At 32.1% G+C, this 17,085-nt stretch overlaps 1 long non-coding RNA gene across 1 annotated transcript; it reads left to right on the plus strand.

Moving 5' to 3' along the window:
- The first annotated feature begins 455 nt into the window (after positions 1-455).
- Positions 456-16,793, plus strand: LOC149790475 (uncharacterized). The gene is made up of 6 exons (XR_016423615.1): positions 456-747; positions 3,773-3,984; positions 7,010-7,221; positions 10,247-10,458; positions 13,484-13,695; positions 16,724-16,793. It is a non-coding gene; the product is annotated as an uncharacterized LOC149790475 (long non-coding RNA).
- Positions 16,794-17,085: the final 292 nt, after the last annotated feature.

A 17,085-nucleotide genomic window follows, 5' to 3' on the forward strand; every position in this document is an offset into this window, starting at 1 on the left:
CCATCCTTGTTTACAAGTTTTGGGGATGAGAATTTCACATTTAGCTGATGATATAGGATTTATTGGTACTTATAGTTGATTTGTATGACCACATTTGGCTGTATTCACTTGCAATATCCAAAATTGTTATTTCCCTCATGAATAAGAATGCTTATAGTAACACATTCTAATTTAGTACATTGTCACCTGACTTTCCTGTATACTGGTATGTAATAATGTTTACACCAATGATCAAACCTCACCGCCCCAACATTGCCTTAAACTTTATGATACATAGTCTACCTGATTAGTTTTTTAACTTGTAAATGGCTAAATGTGCTTCTAGAAACCTCATATACTTTTAGGATGAATTTAACACTTTAATACATGGCCATTGCTTCACATTTCTGAGTGTCACTCTGTCAAGTTTAATATTTTCCCCCATGCTTGCAACCTTAATGTTAATTTGAAATCACCATATCTAACACAGTTTAACTTCATTTACATAGATCTTACTGTTTTCTAGAATTAAGTGAAACATATTGGATCTTTTCAGGTCTAGCCTGGTATCTGGAACAAAGTGTTAGAGTTGGATTAGCTTGGAAGCTCTCCTGAGTAGTCTGGTGGTAATAGCATGGTTTCATAAGGGCATGTGCAGTGTACTGCCATAAGTGACCAAGATTAGTTCATATCACCACACTGATATATGGCACCTCAAAGACATGGCTTAGGTTTTCATGAGAGAGATCAGCACCATTTTTCAGTAAGGTAGAACCTCCCTAGTAACTATTTTCCTGTCCCATTGCCACCTTTTGTTGTTATCGACATTGAAATGGAATGCATTTTTGCTATAAAACATGGTAGTGGTCCCATTAGAACTTTAAATCTGAATGTGCTATTAGTTATGGAAACAACTGCCTAAGTACCTGACACAATAAATGTGGAACATAGCACCTGTCAGTGTTTCTTTAGTGTGTACACCTATATGCATCTGGACAGGCATATTGCGGTTTGCTGCCAAAATCACTATGAGCTATGATGCTTCACTACCCCTGGGGAAAATGTTATCAGTTATACAGACCCAAACTACCATTTGTTTTAAATATCATTCATTAGTCAACTTTTCTGTCTAAAATTTGTCAAACTGTGTTTTAAAACTTGTATGAAAATTTAAGTTTTCAATAAAATTTAGTTTTTAAAATTTAAATGTTAATTTAATTTGCCATTAAAACTGAATTTATCAACATTTGTAATTTTCAAACATATTTTCAGACAGGGCTTATCTTGTATCACAATTAGGTTTTTACTGCATTGAAAAATTCCTATAATTAAGGAAGATATAGCAAATTTAGTTTTGGTTTCTCAAGAGCACTTGGACCAGAACTTGTACCCTGTGGAACACCAGCACTACATACTTTCTGACAGGTGTCACATGTTTTCCTTGCAAGGAAATTCAAAAAGACTTCATGTATAAAGTTGAAATAGGTATAGCATGCAAATATAAAAGTTTGACTAAAATTGGCGTAAAACATGTAGCCTGTCAGGAATCAGTTCACAATTAATACTTCCAGTTCAGTACCCACGAATGTAGTTCTAGTCTATTTTTAGAACATTTTTTCCTCTCTCATTTTGGTGGTGATAGAAGAGTTTTATTTATGCATTTTTGGTAGGGATTTAAAGGTAACTGTTTATTCTTGATAATATGAGCTCAGGGTGTTGTTGTCTGTATGTATTTTGGCGACAGTGCACAGTGAGTAATAAGGCCTTGGTGATGATCCGGAAGTGAAATTCATGTTCTGGTTACATGCTGTTATGTTGACAGTCAATAATCTAAAAAAAGAGCAGGTCAACCTTTGACAAGAACTTCACCGTGAAGTCATCTTTGAAGGTATTTTAGATTAACATATGATTTGCATTGATTGTCACACAGTGGAAAGGTCAGTACTGAGAAACAAATGTAGAGAACATATAGTAAAATTAATTGTGTACTATGTCCTGTAAGGGCAGTATTGGAGCAAAGTTTAAATTGGTATAAAATCTTTATTATTAAAGATAGACACATGAAATTTTAATATGTCATGTATATTGACTTTTAAAATATAAGAATGAAATTAAAAGTAAAAAATTAATTTTTATTTTAAAAATTTTAATAAAATTTTAAAAAAATTAAAAAAAATAATTAAAAAACCCCTAAAATGCACATATATAATATTTTTGGGAATCATATTAAATGTTATCAGCATGTATATATTCCTACACCATATAAAAGCTCCAATGTTGGATTTTTGTCACATTTTGTCAGAGAAAATATCTTTGTAGTCAAAATGAGACCTTCATTAAAAATACATGAAGACAAAATTATAATTTGTATTGGCCATTCAGACTATTTATTAGGGGTCCAATCAGTTAATTTATGTGTTTATGATGGGGTCACTTCCTGAGTAACAAACTTCTGCTTGTATAGCCTTCAGTAATTGTTTATAAACATAGTTATAAGGTATTTAGTGAGAGGACAGCGATGAAAACTTTATACTAGAACCTACTCAAGTTCTCTACTAAATCATTTTAAACTGTCTGAGAATGAAATACAGGTCAAAGGGATAAAATATGCTTCCCCCAGGTATATTTACCCTTGGATGTAAGAAAAAAGCAAAATGATGTAAGTTGAATACAAAATGCATTCCATTTTATTGTTCAGTTAGGTTAAGATATTGATTGGTGTAGTGCGGCATTGTGGCCTATATGATGTTATGGGAATTCTAATGATCCATCTTGCTTTATGCATTATTAATTACTAATACTATTTGTTAACTGACACTCTAAAGATTACATAAGAAGCATTCAAACAAATTATTTGAATTTAACTTTGTACATGGTTACATATCCCACATGTACAAATATCCATCCATTTTAGAATGTTTGGGATCAAAAGTTCACATTCAGTACATCATATAGGCTGACATTGTATCTATAGTGAACCTGTAAAGCACATTTATGGCTATGTGCACTGAAAAGATCCCAAAATGTTATTTTCATCATGAATATGCCTATGTATGGTAACATATTTCAATTTAGTACTTTGACAGAGTGCGGTATTGAAACATCAGCTGATATCTGATTCCATTCAATCAATGAGCTTAATAATTGGTAACCAACACTCTTCAAAATACCATATAAATGTTCAAATAGATAATTTGAATTATGTTTGCACATTTGATCTTAACAAGTACATTGTATATGTCCTACATATGCAAATTTCCATCCTTGTTTACAAGTTTTGGGGATGAGAATTTCACATTTAGCTGATGATATAGGATTTATTGGTACTTATAGTTGATTTGTATGACCACATTTGGCTGTATTCACTTGCAATATCCAAAATTGTTATTTCCCTCATGAATAAGAATGCTTATAGTAACACATTCTAATTTAGTACATTGTCACCTGACTTTCCTGTATACTGGTATGTAATAATGTTTACACCAATGATCAAACCTCACCGCCCCAACATTGCCTTAAACTTTATGATACATAGTCTACCTGATTAGTTTTTTAACTTGTAAATGGCTAAATGTGCTTCTAGAAACCTCATATACTTTTAGGATGAATTTAACACTTTAATACATGGCCATTGCTTCACATTTCTGAGTGTCACTCTGTCAAGTTTAATATTTTCCCCCATGCTTGCAACCTTAATGTTAATTTGAAATCACCATATCTAACACAGTTTAACTTCATTTACATAGATCTTACTGTTTTCTAGAATTAAGTGAAACATATTGGATCTTTTCAGGTCTAGCCTGGTATCTGGAACAAAGTGTTAGAGTTGGATTAGCTTGGAAGCTCTCCTGAGTAGTCTGGTGGTAATAGCATGGTTTCATAAGGGCATGTGCAGTGTACTGCCATAAGTGACCAAGATTAGTTCATATCACCACACTGATATATGGCACCTCAAAGACATGGCTTAGGTTTTCATGAGAGAGATCAGCACCATTTTTCAGTAAGGTAGAACCTCCCTAGTAACTATTTTCCTGTCCCATTGCCACCTTTTGTTGTTATCGACATTGAAATGGAATGCATTTTTGCTATAAAACATGGTAGTGGTCCCATTAGAACTTTAAATCTGAATGTGCTATTAGTTATGGAAACAACTGCCTAAGTACCTGACACAATAAATGTGGAACATAGCACCTGTCAGTGTTTCTTTAGTGTGTACACCTATATGCATCTGGACAGGCATATTGCGGTTTGCTGCCAAAATCACTATGAGCTATGATGCTTCACTACCCCTGGGGAAAATGTTATCAGTTATACAGACCCAAACTACCATTTGTTTTAAATATCATTCATTAGTCAACTTTTCTGTCTAAAATTTGTCAAACTGTGTTTTAAAACTTGTATGAAAATTTAAGTTTTCAATAAAATTTAGTTTTTAAAATTTAAATGTTAATTTAATTTGCCATTAAAACTGAATTTATCAACATTTGTAATTTTCAAACATATTTTCAGACAGGGCTTATCTTGTATCACAATTAGGTTTTTACTGCATTGAAAAATTCCTATAATTAAGGAAGATATAGCAAATTTAGTTTTGGTTTCTCAAGAGCACTTGGACCAGAACTTGTACCCTGTGGAACACCAGCACTACATACTTTCTGACAGGTGTCACATGTTTTCCTTGCAAGGAAATTCAAAAAGACTTCATGTATAAAGTTGAAATAGGTATAGCATGCAAATATAAAAGTTTGACTAAAATTGGCGTAAAACATGTAGCCTGTCAGGAATCAGTTCACAATTAATACTTCCAGTTCAGTACCCACGAATGTAGTTCTAGTCTATTTTTAGAACATTTTTTCCTCTCTCATTTTGGTGGTGATAGAAGAGTTTTATTTATGCATTTTTGGTAGGGATTTAAAGGTAACTGTTTATTCTTGATAATATGAGCTCAGGGTGTTGTTGTCTGTATGTATTTTGGCGACAGTGCACAGTGAGTAATAAGGCCTTGGTGATGATCCGGAAGTGAAATTCATGTTCTGGTTACATGCTGTTATGTTGACAGTCAATAATCTAAAAAAAGAGCAGGTCAACCTTTGACAAGAACTTCACCGTGAAGTCATCTTTGAAGGTATTTTAGATTAACATATGATTTGCATTGATTGTCACACAGTGGAAAGGTCAGTACTGAGAAACAAATGTAGAGAACATATAGTAAAATTAATTGTGTACTATGTCCTGTAAGGGCAGTATTGGAGCAAAGTTTAAATTGGTATAAAATCTTTATTATTAAAGATAGACACATGAAATTTTAATATGTCATGTATATTGACTTTTAAAATATAAGAATGAAATTAAAAGTAAAAAATTAATTTTTATTTTAAAAATTTTAATAAAATTTTAAAAAAATTAAAAAAAATAATTAAAAAACCCCTAAAATGCACATATATAATATTTTTGGGAATCATATTAAATGTTATCAGCATGTATATATTCCTACACCATATAAAAGCTCCAATGTTGGATTTTTGTCACATTTTGTCAGAGAAAATATCTTTGTAGTCAAAATGAGACCTTCATTAAAAATACATGAAGACAAAATTATAATTTGTATTGGCCATTCAGACTATTTATTAGGGGTCCAATCAGTTAATTTATGTGTTTATGATGGGGTCACTTCCTGAGTAACAAACTTCTGCTTGTATAGCCTTCAGTAATTGTTTATAAACATAGTTATAAGGTATTTAGTGAGAGGACAGCGATGAAAACTTTATACTAGAACCTACTCAAGTTCTCTACTAAATCATTTTAAACTGTCTGAGAATGAAATACAGGTCAAAGGGATAAAATATGCTTCCCCCAGGTATATTTACCCTTGGATGTAAGAAAAAAGCAAAATGATGTAAGTTGAATACAAAATGCATTCCATTTTATTGTTCAGTTAGGTTAAGATATTGATTGGTGTAGTGCGGCATTGTGGCCTATATGATGTTATGGGAATTCTAATGATCCATCTTGCTTTATGCATTATTAATTACTAATACTATTTGTTAACTGACACTCTAAAGATTACATAAGAAGCATTCAAACAAATTATTTGAATTTAACTTTGTACATGGTTACATATCCCACATGTACAAATATCCATCCATTTTAGAATGTTTGGGATCAAAAGTTCACATTCAGTACATCATATAGGCTGACATTGTATCTATAGTGAACCTGTAAAGCACATTTATGGCTATGTGCACTGAAAAGATCCCAAAATGTTATTTTCATCATGAATATGCCTATGTATGGTAACATATTTCAATTTAGTACTTTGACAGAGTGCGGTATTGAAACATCAGCTGATATCTGATTCCATTCAATCAATGAGCTTAATAATTGGTAACCAACACTCTTCAAAATACCATATAAATGTTCAAATAGATAATTTGAATTATGTTTGCACATTTGATCTTAACAAGTACATTGTATATGTCCTACATATGCAAATTTCCATCCTTGTTTACAAGTTTTGGGGATGAGAATTTCACATTTAGCTGATGATATAGGATTTATTGGTACTTATAGTTGATTTGTATGACCACATTTGGCTGTATTCACTTGCAATATCCAAAATTGTTATTTCCCTCATGAATAAGAATGCTTATAGTAACACATTCTAATTTAGTACATTGTCACCTGACTTTCCTGTATACTGGTATGTAATAATGTTTACACCAATGATCAAACCTCACCGCCCCAACATTGCCTTAAACTTTATGATACATAGTCTACCTGATTAGTTTTTTAACTTGTAAATGGCTAAATGTGCTTCTAGAAACCTCATATACTTTTAGGATGAATTTAACACTTTAATACATGGCCATTGCTTCACATTTCTGAGTGTCACTCTGTCAAGTTTAATATTTTCCCCCATGCTTGCAACCTTAATGTTAATTTGAAATCACCATATCTAACACAGTTTAACTTCATTTACATAGATCTTACTGTTTTCTAGAATTAAGTGAAACATATTGGATCTTTTCAGGTCTAGCCTGGTATCTGGAACAAAGTGTTAGAGTTGGATTAGCTTGGAAGCTCTCCTGAGTAGTCTGGTGGTAATAGCATGGTTTCATAAGGGCATGTGCAGTGTACTGCCATAAGTGACCAAGATTAGTTCATATCACCACACTGATATATGGCACCTCAAAGACATGGCTTAGGTTTTCATGAGAGAGATCAGCACCATTTTTCAGTAAGGTAGAACCTCCCTAGTAACTATTTTCCTGTCCCATTGCCACCTTTTGTTGTTATCGACATTGAAATGGAATGCATTTTTGCTATAAAACATGGTAGTGGTCCCATTAGAACTTTAAATCTGAATGTGCTATTAGTTATGGAAACAACTGCCTAAGTACCTGACACAATAAATGTGGAACATAGCACCTGTCAGTGTTTCTTTAGTGTGTACACCTATATGCATCTGGACAGGCATATTGCGGTTTGCTGCCAAAATCACTATGAGCTATGATGCTTCACTACCCCTGGGGAAAATGTTATCAGTTATACAGACCCAAACTACCATTTGTTTTAAATATCATTCATTAGTCAACTTTTCTGTCTAAAATTTGTCAAACTGTGTTTTAAAACTTGTATGAAAATTTAAGTTTTCAATAAAATTTAGTTTTTAAAATTTAAATGTTAATTTAATTTGCCATTAAAACTGAATTTATCAACATTTGTAATTTTCAAACATATTTTCAGACAGGGCTTATCTTGTATCACAATTAGGTTTTTACTGCATTGAAAAATTCCTATAATTAAGGAAGATATAGCAAATTTAGTTTTGGTTTCTCAAGAGCACTTGGACCAGAACTTGTACCCTGTGGAACACCAGCACTACATACTTTCTGACAGGTGTCACATGTTTTCCTTGCAAGGAAATTCAAAAAGACTTCATGTATAAAGTTGAAATAGGTATAGCATGCAAATATAAAAGTTTGACTAAAATTGGCGTAAAACATGTAGCCTGTCAGGAATCAGTTCACAATTAATACTTCCAGTTCAGTACCCACGAATGTAGTTCTAGTCTATTTTTAGAACATTTTTTCCTCTCTCATTTTGGTGGTGATAGAAGAGTTTTATTTATGCATTTTTGGTAGGGATTTAAAGGTAACTGTTTATTCTTGATAATATGAGCTCAGGGTGTTGTTGTCTGTATGTATTTTGGCGACAGTGCACAGTGAGTAATAAGGCCTTGGTGATGATCCGGAAGTGAAATTCATGTTCTGGTTACATGCTGTTATGTTGACAGTCAATAATCTAAAAAAAGAGCAGGTCAACCTTTGACAAGAACTTCACCGTGAAGTCATCTTTGAAGGTATTTTAGATTAACATATGATTTGCATTGATTGTCACACAGTGGAAAGGTCAGTACTGAGAAACAAATGTAGAGAACATATAGTAAAATTAATTGTGTACTATGTCCTGTAAGGGCAGTATTGGAGCAAAGTTTAAATTGGTATAAAATCTTTATTATTAAAGATAGACACATGAAATTTTAATATGTCATGTATATTGACTTTTAAAATATAAGAATGAAATTAAAAGTAAAAAATTAATTTTTATTTTAAAAATTTTAATAAAATTTTAAAAAAATTAAAAAAAATAATTAAAAAACCCCTAAAATGCACATATATAATATTTTTGGGAATCATATTAAATGTTATCAGCATGTATATATTCCTACACCATATAAAAGCTCCAATGTTGGATTTTTGTCACATTTTGTCAGAGAAAATATCTTTGTAGTCAAAATGAGACCTTCATTAAAAATACATGAAGACAAAATTATAATTTGTATTGGCCATTCAGACTATTTATTAGGGGTCCAATCAGTTAATTTATGTGTTTATGATGGGGTCACTTCCTGAGTAACAAACTTCTGCTTGTATAGCCTTCAGTAATTGTTTATAAACATAGTTATAAGGTATTTAGTGAGAGGACAGCGATGAAAACTTTATACTAGAACCTACTCAAGTTCTCTACTAAATCATTTTAAACTGTCTGAGAATGAAATACAGGTCAAAGGGATAAAATATGCTTCCCCCAGGTATATTTACCCTTGGATGTAAGAAAAAAGCAAAATGATGTAAGTTGAATACAAAATGCATTCCATTTTATTGTTCAGTTAGGTTAAGATATTGATTGGTGTAGTGCGGCATTGTGGCCTATATGATGTTATGGGAATTCTAATGATCCATCTTGCTTTATGCATTATTAATTACTAATACTATTTGTTAACTGACACTCTAAAGATTACATAAGAAGCATTCAAACAAATTATTTGAATTTAACTTTGTACATGGTTACATATCCCACATGTACAAATATCCATCCATTTTAGAATGTTTGGGATCAAAAGTTCACATTCAGTACATCATATAGGCTGACATTGTATCTATAGTGAACCTGTAAAGCACATTTATGGCTATGTGCACTGAAAAGATCCCAAAATGTTATTTTCATCATGAATATGCCTATGTATGGTAACATATTTCAATTTAGTACTTTGACAGAGTGCGGTATTGAAACATCAGCTGATATCTGATTCCATTCAATCAATGAGCTTAATAATTGGTAACCAACACTCTTCAAAATACCATATAAATGTTCAAATAGATAATTTGAATTATGTTTGCACATTTGATCTTAACAAGTACATTGTATATGTCCTACATATGCAAATTTCCATCCTTGTTTACAAGTTTTGGGGATGAGAATTTCACATTTAGCTGATGATATAGGATTTATTGGTACTTATAGTTGATTTGTATGACCACATTTGGCTGTATTCACTTGCAATATCCAAAATTGTTATTTCCCTCATGAATAAGAATGCTTATAGTAACACATTCTAATTTAGTACATTGTCACCTGACTTTCCTGTATACTGGTATGTAATAATGTTTACACCAATGATCAAACCTCACCGCCCCAACATTGCCTTAAACTTTATGATACATAGTCTACCTGATTAGTTTTTTAACTTGTAAATGGCTAAATGTGCTTCTAGAAACCTCATATACTTTTAGGATGAATTTAACACTTTAATACATGGCCATTGCTTCACATTTCTGAGTGTCACTCTGTCAAGTTTAATATTTTCCCCCATGCTTGCAACCTTAATGTTAATTTGAAATCACCATATCTAACACAGTTTAACTTCATTTACATAGATCTTACTGTTTTCTAGAATTAAGTGAAACATATTGGATCTTTTCAGGTCTAGCCTGGTATCTGGAACAAAGTGTTAGAGTTGGATTAGCTTGGAAGCTCTCCTGAGTAGTCTGGTGGTAATAGCATGGTTTCATAAGGGCATGTGCAGTGTACTGCCATAAGTGACCAAGATTAGTTCATATCACCACACTGATATATGGCACCTCAAAGACATGGCTTAGGTTTTCATGAGAGAGATCAGCACCATTTTTCAGTAAGGTAGAACCTCCCTAGTAACTATTTTCCTGTCCCATTGCCACCTTTTGTTGTTATCGACATTGAAATGGAATGCATTTTTGCTATAAAACATGGTAGTGGTCCCATTAGAACTTTAAATCTGAATGTGCTATTAGTTATGGAAACAACTGCCTAAGTACCTGACACAATAAATGTGGAACATAGCACCTGTCAGTGTTTCTTTAGTGTGTACACCTATATGCATCTGGACAGGCATATTGCGGTTTGCTGCCAAAATCACTATGAGCTATGATGCTTCACTACCCCTGGGGAAAATGTTATCAGTTATACAGACCCAAACTACCATTTGTTTTAAATATCATTCATTAGTCAACTTTTCTGTCTAAAATTTGTCAAACTGTGTTTTAAAACTTGTATGAAAATTTAAGTTTTCAATAAAATTTAGTTTTTAAAATTTAAATGTTAATTTAATTTGCCATTAAAACTGAATTTATCAACATTTGTAATTTTCAAACATATTTTCAGACAGGGCTTATCTTGTATCACAATTAGGTTTTTACTGCATTGAAAAATTCCTATAATTAAGGAAGATATAGCAAATTTAGTTTTGGTTTCTCAAGAGCACTTGGACCAGAACTTGTACCCTGTGGAACACCAGCACTACATACTTTCTGACAGGTGTCACATGTTTTCCTTGCAAGGAAATTCAAAAAGACTTCATGTATAAAGTTGAAATAGGTATAGCATGCAAATATAAAAGTTTGACTAAAATTGGCGTAAAACATGTAGCCTGTCAGGAATCAGTTCACAATTAATACTTCCAGTTCAGTACCCACGAATGTAGTTCTAGTCTATTTTTAGAACATTTTTTCCTCTCTCATTTTGGTGGTGATAGAAGAGTTTTATTTATGCATTTTTGGTAGGGATTTAAAGGTAACTGTTTATTCTTGATAATATGAGCTCAGGGTGTTGTTGTCTGTATGTATTTTGGCGACAGTGCACAGTGAGTAATAAGGCCTTGGTGATGATCCGGAAGTGAAATTCATGTTCTGGTTACATGCTGTTATGTTGACAGTCAATAATCTAAAAAAAGAGCAGGTCAACCTTTGACAAGAACTTCACCGTGAAGTCATCTTTGAAGGTATTTTAGATTAACATATGATTTGCATTGATTGTCACACAGTGGAAAGGTCAGTACTGAGAAACAAATGTAGAGAACATATAGTAAAATTAATTGTGTACTATGTCCTGTAAGGGCAGTATTGGAGCAAAGTTTAAATTGGTATAAAATCTTTATTATTAAAGATAGACACATGAAATTTTAATATGTCATGTATATTGACTTTTAAAATATAAGAATGAAATTAAAAGTAAAAAATTAATTTTTATTTTAAAAATTTTAATAAAATTTTAAAAAAATTAAAAAAAATAATTAAAAAACCCCTAAAATGCACATATATAATATTTTTGGGAATCATATTAAATGTTATCAGCATGTATATATTCCTACACCATATAAAAGCTCCAATGTTGGATTTTTGTCACATTTTGTCAGAGAAAATATCTTTGTAGTCAAAATGAGACCTTCATTAAAAATACATGAAGACAAAATTATAATTTGTATTGGCCATTCAGACTATTTATTAGGGGTCCAATCAGTTAATTTATGTGTTTATGATGGGGTCACTTCCTGAGTAACAAACTTCTGCTTGTATAGCCTTCAGTAATTGTTTATAAACATAGTTATAAGGTATTTAGTGAGAGGACAGCGATGAAAACTTTATACTAGAACCTACTCAAGTTCTCTACTAAATCATTTTAAACTGTCTGAGAATGAAATACAGGTCAAAGGGATAAAATATGCTTCCCCCAGGTATATTTACCCTTGGATGTAAGAAAAAAGCAAAATGATGTAAGTTGAATACAAAATGCATTCCATTTTATTGTTCAGTTAGGTTAAGATATTGATTGGTGTAGTGCGGCATTGTGGCCTATATGATGTTATGGGAATTCTAATGATCCATCTTGCTTTATGCATTATTAATTACTAATACTATTTGTTAACTGACACTCTAAAGATTACATAAGAAGCATTCAAACAAATTATTTGAATTTAACTTTGTACATGGTTACATATCCCACATGTACAAATATCCATCCATTTTAGAATGTTTGGGATCAAAAGTTCACATTCAGTACATCATATAGGCTGACATTGTATCTATAGTGAACCTGTAAAGCACATTTATGGCTATGTGCACTGAAAAGATCCCAAAATGTTATTTTCATCATGAATATGCCTATGTATGGTAACATATTTCAATTTAGTACTTTGACAGAGTGCGGTATTGAAACATCAGCTGATATCTGATTCCATTCAATCAATGAGCTTAATAATTGGTAACCAACACTCTTCAAAATACCATATAAATGTTCAAATAGATAATTTGAATTATGTTTGCACATTTGATCTTAACAAGTACATTGTATATGTCCTACATATGCAAATTTCCATCCTTGTTTACAAGTTTTGGGGATGAGAATTTCACATTTAGCTGATGATATAGGATTTATTGGTACTTATAGTTGATTTGTATGACCACATTTGGCTGTATTCACTTGCAATATCCAAAATTGTTATTTCCCTCATGAATAAGAATGCTTATAGTAACACATTCTAATTTAGTACATTGTCACCTGACTTTCCTGTATACTGGTATGTAATAATGTTTACACCAATGATCAAACCTCACCGCCCCAACATTGCCTTAAACTTTATGATACATAGTCTACCTGATTAGTTTTTTAACTTGTAAATGGCTAAATGTGCTTCTAGAAACCTCATATACTTTTAGGATGAATTTAACACTTTAATACATGGCCATTGCTTCACATTTCTGAGTGTCACTCTGTCAAGTTTAATATTTTCCCCCATGCTTGCAACCTTAATGTTAATTTGAAATCACCATATCTAACACAGTTTAACTTCATTTACATAGATCTTACTGTTTTCTAGAATTAAGTGAAACATATTGGATCTTTTCAGGTCTAGCCTGGTATCTGGAACAAAGTGTTAGAGTTGGATTAGCTTGGAAGCTCTCCTGAGTAGTCTGGTGGTAATAGCATGGTTTCATAAGGGCATGTGCAGTGTACTGCCATAAGTGACCAAGATTAGTTCATATCACCACACTGATATATGGCACCTCAAAGACATGGCTTAGGTTTTCATGAGAGAGATCAGCACCATTTTTCAGTAAGGTAGAACCTCCCTAGTAACTATTTTCCTGTCCCATTGCCACCTTTTGTTGTTATCGACATTGAAATGGAATGCATTTTTGCTATAAAACATGGTAGTGGTCCCATTAGAACTTTAAATCTGAATGTGCTATTAGTTATGGAAACAACTGCCTAAGTACCTGACACAATAAATGTGGAACATAGCACCTGTCAGTGTTTCTTTAGTGTGTACACCTATATGCATCTGGACAGGCATATTGCGGTTTGCTGCCAAAATCACTATGAGCTATGATGCTTCACTACCCCTGGGGAAAATGTTATCAGTTATACAGACCCAAACTACCATTTGTTTTAAATATCATTCATTAGTCAACTTTTCTGTCTAAAATTTGTCAAACTGTGTTTTAAAACTTGTATGAAAATTTAAGTTTTCAATAAAATTTAGTTTTTAAAATTTAAATGTTAATTTAATTTGCCATTAAAACTGAATTTATCAACATTTGTAATTTTCAAACATATTTTCAGACAGGGCTTATCTTGTATCACAATTTAGGTTTTTACTGCATTGAAAAATTCCTATAATTAAGGAAGATATAGCAAATTTAGTTTTTGGTTTCTCAAGAGCACTTGGACCAGAACTTGTACCCTGTGGAACACCAGCACTACATACTTTCTGACAGGTGTCACATGTTTTCCTTGCAAGGAAATTCAAAAAGACTTCATGTATAAAGTTGAAATAGGTATAGCATGCAAATATAAAAAGTTTGACTAAAATTGGCGTAAAAACATGTAGCCTGTCAGGAATCAGTTCACAATTAATACTTCCAGTTCAGTACCCACGAATGTAGTTCTAGTCTATTTTTAGAACATTTTTTCCTCTCTCATTTTGGTGGTGATAGAAGAGTTTTATTTATGCATTTTTGGTAGGGATTTAAAGGTAACTGTTTATTCTTGATAATATGAGCTCAGGGTGTTGTTGTCTGTATGTATTTTGGCGACAGTGCACAGTGAGTAATAAGGCCTTGGTGATGATCCGGAAGTGAAATTCATGTTCTGGTTACATGCTGTTATGTTGACAGTCAATAATCTAAAAAAGAGCAGGTCAACCTTTGACAAGAACTTCACCGTGAAGTCATCTTTGAAGGTATTTTAGATTAACATATGATTTGCATTGATTGTCACACAGTGGAAAGGTCAGTACTGAGAAACAAATGTAGAGAACATATAGTAAAATTAATTGTGTACTATGTCCTGTAAGGGCAGTATTGGAGCAAAGTTTAAATTGGTATAAAATCTTTATTATTAAAGATAGACACATGAAATTTTTAATATGTCATGTATATTGACTTTTAAAATATAAGAATGAAATTAAAAGTAAAAAATTAATTTTTATTTTAAAAATTTTAATAAAATTTTAAAAAAATTAAAAAAAATAATTAAAAAACCCTAAAATGCACATATATAATATTTTTGGGAATCATATTAAATGTTATCAGCATGTATATATTCCTACACCATATAAAAGCTCCAATGTTGGATTTTTGTCACATTTTGTCAGAGAAAATATCTTTGTAGTCAAAATGAGACCTTCATTAAAAATACATGAAGACAAAATTATAATTTGTATTGGCCATTCAGACTATTTATTAGGGGTCCAATCAGTTAATTTATGTGTTTTATGATGGGGTCACTTCCTGAGTAACAAACTTCTGCTTGTATAGCCTTCAGTAAATTGTTTATAAACATAGTTATAAGGTATTTAGTGAGAGGACAGCGATGAAAACTTTATACTAGAACCTACTCAAGTTCTCTACTAAATCATTTTAAACTGTCTGAGAATGAAATACAGGTCAAAGGGATAAAATATGCTTCCCCCAGGTATATTTACCCTTGGATGTAAGAAAAAAGCAAAATGATGTAAGTTGAATACAAAATGCATTCCATTTTATTGTTCAGTTAGGTTAAGATATTGATTGGTGTAGTGCGGCATTGTGGCCTATATGATGTTTATGGGAATTCTAATGATCCATCTTGCTTTATGCATTATTAATTACTAATACTATTTGTTAACTGACACTCTAAAGATTACATAAGAAGCATTCAAACAAATTATTTGAATTTAACTTTGTACATGGTTACATATCCCACATGTACAAATATCCATCCATTTTAGAATGTTTGGATCAAAAGTTCACATTCAGTACATCATATAGGCTGACATTGTATCTATAGTGAACCTGTAAAGCACATTTATGGCTATGTGCACTGAAAAGATCCCAAAATGTTATTTTCATCATGAATATGCCTATGTATGGTAACATATTCAATTTAGTACTTTGACAGAGTGCGGTATTGAAACATCAGCTGATATCTGATTCCATTCAATCAATGAGCTTAATAATTGGTAACCAACACTCTTCAAAATACCATATAAATGTTCAAATAGATAATTTGAATTATGTTTGCACATTTGATCTTAACAAGTACATTGTATATGTCCTACATATGCAAATTTCATCCTTGTTTACAAGTTTTGGGGATGAGAATTTCACATTTAGCTGATGATATAGGATTTATGGTACTTATAGTTGATTTGTATGACCACATTTGGCTGTATTCACTTGCAATATCCAAAATTGTTATTTCCCTCATGAATAAGAATGCTTATAGTAACACATTCTAATTTAGTACATTGTCACCTGACTTTCCTGTATACTGGTATGTAATAATGTTTACACCATGATCAAAACCTTCACGCCCCAACATTGCCCTTAAACTTTATGATACATAGTCTACCTGATTAGTTTTTTAACTTGTAAATGGCTAAATGTGCTTCTAGAAACCTCATATACTTTTAGGATGAATTTAACACTTTAATACATGGCCATTGCTTCACATTTCTGAGTGTCACTCTGTCAAGTTTAATATTTTTCCCCATGCTTGCAACCTTAATGTTAATTTGAAATCACCATATCTAACACAGTTTAACTTCATTTACATAGATCTTACTGTTTTCTAGAATTAAGTGAAACATATTGGATCTTTTCAGGTCTAGCCTGGTATCTGGAACAAAGTGTTAGAGTTGGATTAGCTTGGAAGCTCTCCTGAGTAGTCTGGTGGTAATAGGCATGGTTTCATAAGGGCATGTGCAGTGTACTGCCATAAGTGACCAAGATTAGTTCATATCACCACACTGATATATGGCACCTCAAAGACATGGCTTAGGTTTTCATGAGAGAGATCAGCACCATTTTTCAGTAAGGTAGAACCTCCCTAGTAACTATTTTCCTGTCCCATTGCCACCTTTTGTTGTTATCGACATTGAAATGGAATGCATTTTTGCTATAAAACATGGTAGTGGTCCCATTAGAACTTTAATCTGAATGTGCTATTAGTTATGGAAACAACTGG

This window comes from Sinohyriopsis cumingii, chromosome 10 (assembly GCF_028554795.1).
Source record: "Sinohyriopsis cumingii isolate HCF-2022 chromosome 10, ASM2855479v2, whole genome shotgun sequence".
NCBI classification, from domain to species: domain Eukaryota; kingdom Metazoa; phylum Mollusca; class Bivalvia; order Unionida; family Unionidae; genus Sinohyriopsis; species Sinohyriopsis cumingii.